Genomic DNA, 12,021 nt, shown 5'->3' with positions numbered 1-12,021 from the left:
ACGATGACCCCCACCCTCTGCACTCAGAATTCAAGCTTCTTCCTTCGGGCTGGAGGTTCGCTGTCCCAAAGAGTAGAACTAAGCGGTATAAAAACTGTTTTATCCCAGCAGCTATTGCACAAATTAACACATCATAGGAGTGTCACACAGATGCCTATTTGTGTATTTATTTAATTATGAATATTGAATGTCCATGTTTGTACTAGTGTTTTTCTTCTTCAATGTTTTGGAAGCACCTTTTTAGTTTTTCACCTGATGAGCCCGGAGTAAAATGTTTTTGTGTTTTTTCACAAACTGCAGGTGAACAACCAACACCAGTGTGATTTTGGTGACAGTACGACTATCTAGGACAAAGTTATAGAGGAGGTGCCAAATCCGGCAGCAACACCTGGTCTGCCAGATTTGGGAGCCCCTCTTTAGTTTTTCACCTGATGAGGTCGGAGTAAAATGCTTTTGTGTGCACAAACTAAAGGGTAACAGCAAAAACCAACGTGATTTTGGTGGCAGTGTGACTCTCCTGGACAAAGAATGAAAAGGCCTTCCACACACTTATTGAAGGCAAAGAGAGCTCATGAACATGCAGGACGTCATCTTTTGGGGTTTTTCTTTTGTACATTTCCCAAGTCCACCAGTGATGGTGTTTTAAATTATAAAATGAAATACTCATAATCTCTAAAAGATGTGGACTCTTTACTATGGACATTTGGTACAAGCAAAGACACAAATGTATTTCTTAAAAACTTCATCTGTGTCTTTTACATTACATTACATTGCATTTAGCTTACACTTTTATCCAAAGCGACTTACAATAAGTACATTCGACCAGGAAGATACAACTTGAAGAAAAACAGAATCATATAAGTACATCAGGTTTCATAGAGCCAAACATTTCAAGTGCTACTCAACTGGCTTTAGATAAGCCAGTCCTTTATTAGCATATGCTCTGTTAGCAGTTCTTTGTTAGTAATTGTCTTCTTTTTGTTATCTTGAAGCAGTATCTTTGTGAATTTGAAAACTGTTTATTTAATCTTGTGAGAATAGCCTTTAATAATGACTAGTTTTCTCTGGCCCTAGTAATATGATATGTTAGGAGAATCGAGGGGTTTGGGTTACCGAGCTCTCAAGGCTTAATATCCTTACACGGCCTGATTTATGACCATTGTGTAACCTTCACAGTCTGATGTACTCAAAAGACACATGTGAACTCCTCTGGAGTGTCATGCCTGTGAATCCATTAATCCAGGCGGCGGATGAGTCCACAAACATGATGCGGCTTGAGATTTTCTGTTGGAAGATGAAACAAAGGCACCGTGCGTAGAGCCAGAGGGTAATCTTTGCCTTTCTGAAGTAAAACAAAATGTATTAACAGTAGCAAATTACAAAATTTGAGCTGAAAGGATTCATTTGAAGTGAGCGTTTAATTATCACCTAACTCTGCAGTCCTCCTCAGCTTTGTGTTGAAAATCAGCATCTTTCAGAACATTGTTTTAGTTTAATGGACTACACCTTCTCTCTGACCAATCTCATAGTGCTCTATAGCAAGGACCTTTGAACCTTTGGTGTTTTGCACATAGGCAACATTTTTGCTGTCAAAGCTATTTGCGGCAAATCCCCTCAAAATGATGTGGTGCTTTTGAAAATCTGCCACCAAGGCTGCTGTCATTGCTGTAATGGAGGCATTGTTATCTACAAGTGAGGCAAGCGAGAAAATTAGATGGTTTTTCGGTCCTGGAATCTTAAATCAGATTAGAGGACACTCAAACTAAATGCACTAGGTTTCCAGCCTTGGTAGATTAGCTTCACACATGAAGCACGTAAGGTAATTCACACTTTAATATGAGGATGAAAGAGGCTATTTTCTTGTACAAAGCCATTTTCAAAGAGCTTGTTTGCATCATAACTTTGATTTACATATATTTCAAAGTCAATGAGATAACAGCACTTTTAGTTTGAACAACTGAACAACAAACAAATGTGCAAATTGTCCCTGCAGCATAAAAGTACAGTAAGTGCTTGATAATATATAAGGAGGTGGTTTCGAGTGGAATCAAACAGTTCACTGTGCAATATAATTTAGATGATGGTCCCCAATAAACTACTGGCAGTAATTACAGTGAAATCAAATCAGAGGTTACCTAATAGCTTCTGGCAGAGCTATTGTATGCACCTCTTCCAATTCCTCCAGATCTCTCTTTAATCATTATTAGAGGCTTACTGTAATTACTTCTCTGTCAACTGTTAAACATTCAATTGCTGATAATGATTTTTGCAATTTCTCTCTCTAGATCATCTCTATAAGAGCTGTGTGTCGACGGGGTATATGTAGAACTACATTTTAGAAAGTGGTTGTTATTTCCAGCTAATTACAGTGAAGAATGGACAATTCACAATGAAAGCTGAAGTGATCGGTATTCACAGTAACACACGACTAAGAGCCGTCGCATGGAAAGGCTGTGCTATGGTTCAGGTTCAGTCTTTTGATCTTGAAGTGACTCTCTAACATGGTAGACTATTGACATTTCTCTCAGACTCCCAGTGGGGACTGAGACAGCAGGAACCATATCGACCTCTTCATAAAAGAGATAAAGGCAGGAGCAAGGTCACATGGGTTGCAGTATACATGTGATAAGATAACTTAAAATGAGCAAGAGTCTCGAGAAGCACAATGGAGCAATGTATCTACTGTGTATCCTGCTTGTGAGTCTGGTTGAGAACACACATGAAGCTCTGTGTTTCAATTTTGTCACGACTGCAAGTGACAAATCTTTCTTTTTAAAAACAATTCTTATTTCATCAGAATGTTTTAATAATAATAATAATAAATGGGATTTATATAGCGCTTTTCTAGACCCAAAGACGCTTTTTTTTTTGTTCAGTTAAAATCAGCTTGGTTGGTTTGCAGAAGACAATGGAGTCTGCAGTTTACCCACGGTCTTCCACCAACTTTTTTTTGAGTTTTACAGTAAGCAAAAGTAAGTTGTCTTTTAGGAGGCTTTCATCCAAATAAGCTCGAGTGAATTAGCCTGTTTTGTTCACTTTGTTAAGGTGGGTGTAAAAGATGACAGTCAAACACTGGTATGGAGTGATCACCTGTTAGTCAGAAAAGACAGAATAACACAACATTTTTCAAGAAATTACAGCATTAATTGATCTCAGCAATCACACCAGTGTTTACCCCATATGGGTCGATACAGACCCTGCATATTTTTTTGGGGTAAGAAAACAGACTTTGCTGCAATCTGTACAAATGTAACTTGCTTTATGCTTTAAAATCGACTGGTTGCATCTTCCTGGTCATAGCTTTGTGTGACCCTTCACAGCTACTCCTGGTTTTATTTTTGACACTCCTCACTCTTTCCTGTGCTCATACTGACAGCAGAGTCACTTTGTTTTAATATTTTATTCTCTCTCAGCGTGTTTACTCATGTGCTGAAAGCCAGCGTTCAGTAACAGGAGTAGTATTTTCAAGTGAGAGACAATTACAATCTCCAAAAGAGTCAAAGGCTGCAGGTTGGATTAGGTTAAGGCTGGAACTGATTACAAAGGAAATAAAGAAGATATTGAATGCGGAGTGACAATATTTACTTTAATGAGCAGGATCCAATGTTGTGGAGACAGATCTTCTAGTTCATTGATTAGTTTGAAGTTACACTTTTGCATGCTTTTCTTATGAGACATTTGAAGGGGACTAATGTTGTGTAGATCTTGTTTTTTAACCAACCTCTGTGTTAAATTGGTTGACTAGATGAGATACAAGTTTACATTGTGTTTGGATTGCAGGTGAATGTTTCCACCCTTAAGGTTAAGCAATGTTAGGGTTGATTTAATTCAAGTTCCACCACTGACTGCACTCCTTGCATTTGGGCCATATGCTTAGCTGTTATAGGTGGTTATTCTGTATCAGCTTCTTCACACCATCATCTGCTGAGTCAGCTGCTTTGCACCACCCTGTGAATTCAGGCTCAGCTTCGGACTTGACGTCCCATTCGTTTTAGATTGTGCAAGTTAAACTAAACCAGCTGGGGTTTATATTTTTCACAAACCTGACACATTTCTGTCTTGCTATGGTTTAAAACACATGACAAGAGCGTGAATATTAAACACTGAAAAAAACAAATACAATCTTTCACCCTTTCATAATCATAAACTGTTTTTCATTATCATGCAGCTTTGTGGTGTCCAGACATTTGTGTTAAGTTAATTTATTTAGTTCAATTCTTTGTCTTTTGCCTTGTCTTGTGACTTCCTGTTTTATTTTGTATTTTGTATTTCCCTCTCGTTTCAGAGCCCTTCCTGCCATTGTGTGTTTTCCCTCCAGTGTGACTCTTCACTCTGCTCTTGGACTAATTCCCCTTTCACACCAACGCGGTTCCAGGGCCAGTTCGGAGCTTGAGCCTGATAAACACCGGTTTTTCCTGTTCACACCGCAGCGGCGCCGGCTCTTTTCCCCGAAAAACCGGTTCTTACCAAGCTCGAAGAAATTGTCCGTCTAGAAGCAAGAACCGCATACGGCAGGCTTACGTCGGAGGGGCGGGGGGGGAGGTCCAGGGTTAAGGGGCGGGATCAACCTCCTGAACAACAACAAAAAGCCCACGTTTTGTCCAGTTTGTACACAACGATGGAAAAATGTTTGTGGTGAAGTCGTCCTATTATTTCCATTTGGTTTCGACAAAGCAAAAGCAAAACGAGCAGCGTTTCAATACAATCGGCCGTTGTTGTTGTTTGGCTTTATGAAGCAGGCACGTAAACGGTTACGTCATGATGCAAACAATGACGCAATGATGCAGCACCACTCGGGCTCTGGGCGGTGTGAACAAAAGACGGGGCCTGAAAAAAAAAACGTTCCGAACCAGAAGAGCGCAAGCACGGAGCTAGAACGGGAGCTGCGTTGGTGTGAAAGGGGCATCAGTATGTTTTGATAGACTCTTTGTGTTAAGTTTCTCAGTTTTGATCGTCCAAGTGAGCGTTTTGTGTTTTTGCCTTTGATTAAAATACTTTGTTAATCTTGACCTGGTTCTGGTGTCGTGCGATTGGGTCCTGAGCCTTGTGTCGATCATAACAAGCTTTGCTATTGTCAGCAGAAGTCAAACCGTGCCAACGATACCGAAGCTGTGAGCATCACGGCTCCTCCTGCAGAGCCCCTTGAGAAGCATCATGCTCCGTCACATCTCCTGTCCCTGAAGGCGGCAGACGTCTTCACGGCCCTCAGGCACAGCCGCAGGTCTCAGTGAACTTCTAGGGATGATGAGAGCGGAATCTCTCCTCCTGTACCTCCCCCGTATTTCTCTTCTCCTGAGGAATCCTCTAAACTGACTTCACCGCCCTGAACCACAACTGAGAGCTGTGTCACACTCCTGAGGGGACAGGGTCGCTGGAGAGAGGAGAGAAAAGGCAAAGGAAGAGGAGAGGAGAAAGGAGTCTTTGACGTTTTTCAATTTTCAATTTATATTAACAAGCCCCAAGAAAAAGAAACTTGGATGACTGATCAGCCGAGGGTGAAGTGGATGATTACTCAAGGAAATTGATTTAACACTTGACATGTTATTTTTCTTAGAACATTTGATTATAATGGGTTATCCAAACTCGTTATTTCCTCTAATTTAATATTGCCTGCAAGTCAGAAAAGGTTCATATAACTGTTTTGTACTTGCGAGCTACTTGGTTAAAGGTAGGACGAGAAACAGACATTAACTTCTGGTAGAATAGGTGACAACAAATCCTTTGTGGCTCCATGGAAAATAAATATTAATATATATTTAAATGTATGGTGCAAAACCTGAATATTTGGCCTGAAAGGGATTTGCATGCCAATGGTTCCTAAAAAATGAAATGCAAAATTCAGCAGAAAAAATATTTGAGTATTGGTAGCTGTCTGATTATTCTGCTCTCTGAATTTTCCCTCAGGCATATTCTACAAATATATACTGTTTATATTCTGCAACTTTAACAGTTTGCATCTCGGTTGCAAATGTAATCGACCTTTACACCAATTATATTCAACTTCAGCCGAACAAACATTATAACATTTATGAAAGGGGTGATTGCAGGGCAGCTTTATTAGACTAGCTGTACATACTAAACGTGAAACTAGCTAAAGGATAACTCATAACTCAGTTTTTCATATTTTGCTACCACAAGCTCCAGAAGGCATGGATGCCCTTTGAGCTGTGTTTAACTTACATCCTGTGATTTAAAATGTAAATAAGCTGCAGCCTCTAAATACCATTATCTATAGTATGAATAAAGGTGTTTAAGATCTGTAGGTTTTTGTTGAAGTATGAGTGCAAACAATAATTGGTGATAATTGCAGATATGGGTAATTGGGTTGAAACTGCTCGACGGTGACAGTCATCAAACCAGCTCTGCTGCCGACCTGACAAACAGCTGCTGACAGGCGCAGGGTGTCTCATTGTTATAAACAGGACCTGAGTGGATAACCTTTGATCTCTCTAAATTGCTGATCAGGCTCACAGAGTGTGTGCACACCTGCCTGTGCAGGATGAGGACTGTGCCTCCCACAGCCTCTCACTGATATCTGGATGCATCGAGGAGGAGGAGGAGGAGGGTGAGAACAGAAGGTGATAAATGTGTTGGGGAAATGAAGGGAAGCGATCTGCTGAGTCACATGTACTGATATACATAAGTCAGTATCAATGCAAAATGTGTTCTACAATTCTTTTTTGCACCATTAGAGCATGGAGCTAGCCATGTTAGTTGACAGATAGGTTCTTCCAACTGAAGTATTTGAATAACTTCTTTATTAATTACCCTTAAAAAAAACTACAGACATTCATGATTCCCAGTTGAATCCTAATGACTTTGGAGTTCCCCTTCTCTATGTTTCCATGAGGTCTATATTTCTGGTTTTGAATATCTTTATTAAATACAAACATAAAGGTCCCAGCTCATAATACATTGTAAAGGAAAGCTGCCTCAACTTCACAGATCTAAAGGCTGCTAATAGCATTTGGTCCCACAGAGCATGACAGTGATGTCAACCCATGAGATTGAAAAAGGGAAATATATCCCCACATGCAAATTGGCGTCGAAATCACATTGCGGATTATTCAAATACTGGCTAAGAAAACGTGCTGTGTGTCATTTATGTTGTATAGCACCAAATAACAAGGTGCATTACCTTCTGAACTAATTTAAAGGAGACAGTTTGTTGGTAAAAACGAAATAATGTAGCTATAATTGTGCTGGTTCTCATGGCAATAAGTCAAAGAGGCTAATGGTAGACTGCTGTAAAGTGGAGATTCCCGCATGAAGCACATGACGGAGCTGACTAACTGATGTGACAGTCAATCCTATCCGGTGGACACTATGTAATGCAAGTAGAGAGATGAAGACAGAAGATAGAGAGATTTACCGACCTTGGAAGCTGTTAGAGTATGGAAGGGCAAAGGAGAAAGAAGATAGACATTTTAAAAGAAACTGTAAGCACTAAAGAGTGTGACAAGAAAAAAGTTTCCTGATGAGAGATGTGACCTTTTCGTTTTTCCTTAGGCAAATGTCAACTGACAAAAGGGAGTGCAAATTCACAGTATTTAAACCTTGAATATATCTGATCCTGCCTATTCAAGGGTTTTGTGATTCAGATATTTTAAATGGTCTTGAAACCTTTCTGTACAAAGTATTGTTGGGAAGAGTACTTCTATGGTTTTATGTCCCAATATCGATCATTTCCTGATGGAGTTTATGTGCAGACATATCCGCTTGAGTCGGAGAGGGTAGAACAATATTTTTGTCCCTGTCCCTGTGCTGGCTCACGTCTTCAGAAAGGATGTGGACTGAGACCAGGACTTTAATTGAGCAGAATCATGCCAGCACACGATTTGGACCCTTCCCGATTGGGACCAACACAAACAACATGTTGTAGAATCTGGCACTTCCTCTGTTACTAATAAAATCTGTGATTCGCTTTCTAAAAATAAGATTCTCCATTCTAATTTCCAAACAAAGCTTTGACTGGTAACGATATTTTGGCTCGAGGGTGGTGAGTTTAATTTTCCCTTGTGTTTAGTACTTTTTTTTTTACAGCAATAACATGGAAGCTGAATCTATAATTAAAACTTGTTCTATGATTGATTTAAAGTAGGGAAGAACTTAATTGTAAATGTGTGTAAATGTAATGTCCTTCTGCAGTTACAGACACAATTTAGAGTTTTAGGACAGATTGCTTTCGGAACAGATGCTCGCTTGCTGAGGCTAAACAACTTTTCCTGATTTAAAATATGCATGAGCTCAATATTTCAACTCTTGCAGCAGGTGTTTGAATACATTAAAAACAAAATGTTCATAACTGTTGCTGCTGTTAGATACTGTAGCTCCATATAAAAAACAGGTCTTCATTGTTACTGTACACATTATAAGCAATGATTACTCGACTGAAAAATGTGAAGGATGGGTCAAATGGGGGATGCTACAACACATTATAGTTGTTGTCATCTTCTTGTCACATGTTTGATCACTGAAAGAATGAATATACAGAAGATGATACGAACACCAGTGTCCTCGTAGTTAAAGTGTAAAAACTGAGAGACCGTGTTCGGGTCAGGTGATGAGCCGACAATGTGCTACTGTCTTTGTTTTCACAATATTAGCTTGCGTTCACTGTACTGTACCAACTTGTTTTTTTTAACCCAAAACAAAATATTTATTGGACCTAAACATTTTCACCTCAGAGTAAAGCTTGTTGGTGATTGTAAAACATGACTTATTACAACGTGTTACCTGTTGTTTTCAAGTTTTACTCCCACTTTTTCTATGTAGTGCAGATTGCTCTGGCTCACGTGTTAGAACCATTGATAATGCCCTTTTGATTGGCTGATAATTGGTGCATTAATAATAATGACGTGGGGTTACAGAGTAACGTCACCGTGTGGTTGCCGGACGACCAGCACGACTCCAGGAGGTCACTGAGTCTGAGCTAATTGGTAAGTTTTAGAGGTGATTTATTTTACCTTTAGACAGAGCCAGACTAGTTTTTCCAAAATGTTTCCAGTATTTGTGCAAGCTAAGCAAATTCTTGTATATCTTTGTTTATTTAATTTTTGCAGTCTTTTGCTTTTAACTGCTTTATGCTAACTCTGTGATGCACATAGCTCCCTGAAGGAAAATGCAATTTTCTATTCCCCCATGCCATCCATCAATCTATCACTTACTGATGCATTTTATCTCTCTTTCTTTCTCTCTCTCTCTTGTGATTGTGAGATCAGACAGAATAAACTTGAGAAGCATCTCCTGATTTATTCGCCCACCCCTGCTGTCAGCTGCATGCTCTGCCAACAACCCATTAGCAGGGAATTACAACATATGGTAATTACTCACATTCATAAAATCAGAATCCCTTTTCTCCCTCTATTTGAGTTTAATGAGTGTGAATTTCTTACTTAGATGTCTGACTAACCAAGATATTGGAATTAAAATAAGATGCGTCAAAATTGTGCCAACATTGCACACTTTTTTTATGAACATATAAGTCAACTTCAATACAAAAACTAAGATAAATGCATTTTATCCAAAAAACGTATGTCGTAATGTTTAAATGTGTGTATGCTGCTCCAAAATAATGAAGGACAAACTTTACTACCTGGTATATTGAATGAGACAGAAGCAATGTCTGGTTGAGGGTCAATGCTCTTCTGTGATTTGCTGACTTGTGTTCAGGCCGTTCATCAAACTCCACCTGACACCTTTACATGTGCATAATTCACCTGTCTTCATTCATCTCTGGAGCGTCTGACCTTGAAATAAAATTCCCAAGTCAAGTATAAAATAGCCATGTCTTTGCGCAAGAGCTGAACAACATACCAGCCGTTCTCAATGTTTCAATGATGGCACTTTGTCCTATTCGCTGCCCTGAAATGAAAATATTGTACTTACAGCAGACGTTAATGCATCTTGTATCATCTTGTAATACTTCTGACTCATTTAATTTGCCCTCCGTGTCACAGCCTGCTCTTATACAAAGACTTTAACAGCACTTTAACCACAGCGTGTCTGATGAGTGGAATATAGTGGTGTTTCACTTTCAGGTAAGTAACGTCAAGACAGATCTGCAGTTTTACCTTGATCAGATTTAACGGATCAAAAAAGGCTTTTCTATCAAATTTAATAGGGAAAATCACAGGACACCATCTACTAATTGGATCCAAAGCCCTGATCCAAACTGGCCATGACAGGAGGTTACATATCTCGAGCTGGGGCAGTGAGGCAGGAACAACCTCTTTAAGTTTCATCCATTGTGAGTGATAATGTATTTCACTGGTCTGACATTTTTCCAAAGGCTGTTTGATGGTTAATATTTGGTTTTGGATTTAAAAGATGATGCTGGTAATATGTCATATATTTAATTTGTCATTCAATCTCATGAAAGACCAAAAGTAACACTAAGAACTATTGTGAAAGCCTGATACAACTCTTTCCTCTGCTCTACAGTGGTCAACAATCTAATAGAAATGCAACACGGTTGTACTGGGTGACATGGTGTTTCACTTTAAAGCAACCATCACAATCCAACAACTTCCATCAATAGTCCAATCAAATAACCGGATTCCAATGGGCCAATTGAGTGGTATAACCCAATCGGTCAATCAGATGAGTCAATCCAATGGAGTGGAACCTTAAAATGACATACACTGTTAATCAATCAATCAAAAATACTTTATTAATCCCAGGGGGAAAATTCGGTATTGTGACGATTGCACCATATTTGAATGAAAAAAATAATATTTATTAAGTAAAAATATGCAAAAATATTCCTAGTAGGCACAGATACGAGGCAGGACGTTCTCTAATGACTCATGGTAGAGACATGGTGAAACCCTCGATACAAAAAGCTGTAACAAAAAAAACAGAGATTGGTCATGTGGTCATTAGAGCGACCTAAAATGAGTTGAAGTGAGGATATGTTTGTTTAGAAGCTAAGTGTTTTATGAAATTATAATGATTAAAAAAGGGTCCTCACAAAGGTGTACAAAGGTGTACAAATATGTTTGCATGTCAGCTCTAAGTATTTGAAATAGTGTGTCACACCATTACTGGCTGATTTTACCTCACATACACACACACACACACACACACACACACACACACACACACACACACACACACACACACCTGGAAGGGGCAGTCTCTCCTTACTGGAATTTCTGTCCCTTCCTCCTTACCGGTTTACGACTCATCGCATATATATATGGTCTAGGATCACCATGTGTATTAGTAAACAAATGAAAATTAATAAAAGGACCGATTTTATCCAGATGTATAAATGATAACACAAGGAACGTGAATGTCAAAAGAGCTAACGATTGTGTGCAAAAAAAAAATTAACTGAGTCAAAGAGTCTTGTGATTTGTGTTAAGTGTTTTGGTGTGGTGGGTTTCAAGTTTTGTGGATTAAAGAGGACGATTTTACTTCTTGAATGTGAGTTTATGTATTTTGTGAATGGGTTACGTTTGAAATCGTTGGTTTATATTTTGTGGAAGTAGAATTATGATCGTACCAAACTGGTGGGTTGATGGTGTGACACGACTCGTATTAGATTTCGTGAAAGTAGACAATACCCGATACGAGGACATGTATGTCATCTCCAAAGACGTCTCTTTCTAAGAACTATATGCTTTTATGTCATTTACTTCTTTATGTTTACTCAACAACTTTTTTTAGTATAAAATAAGTTTTATTGTAACACGTTGTTACGGTAAAGTCGTGTATCAAATGATACGAAGCCTAGAGAGATTCACACTACCGTAACAAATGGTTTTGGGTCAAAACATTCGACGACGGAAGGACACGGAGTAACTTTTAGGAATCGGAAGGTGGGACGTGGAGAAACAAAGAGACAGGAAGTCTATTTGTTGTTTTCTATATCACCAAACCAGTCACCAGACACAACGTATTTTCATTCAAATGGTGTCATGTAACACGTCCTAAACACATGTCAATATCATACGTTTGTACGGTTGGGTTAAGTTAATGTATTACTTCATTTATTCAAAGTGTTGTTGTCTTATT

This window comes from Notothenia coriiceps, unplaced genomic scaffold (genome assembly GCF_000735185.1).
Source record: "Notothenia coriiceps isolate Sejong01 unplaced genomic scaffold, NC01 NC01_scaffold00007824, whole genome shotgun sequence".
NCBI classification, from domain to species: Eukaryota; Metazoa; Chordata; class Actinopteri; order Perciformes; family Nototheniidae; genus Notothenia; species Notothenia coriiceps.
This window is presented reverse-complemented; position numbering follows the sequence as displayed.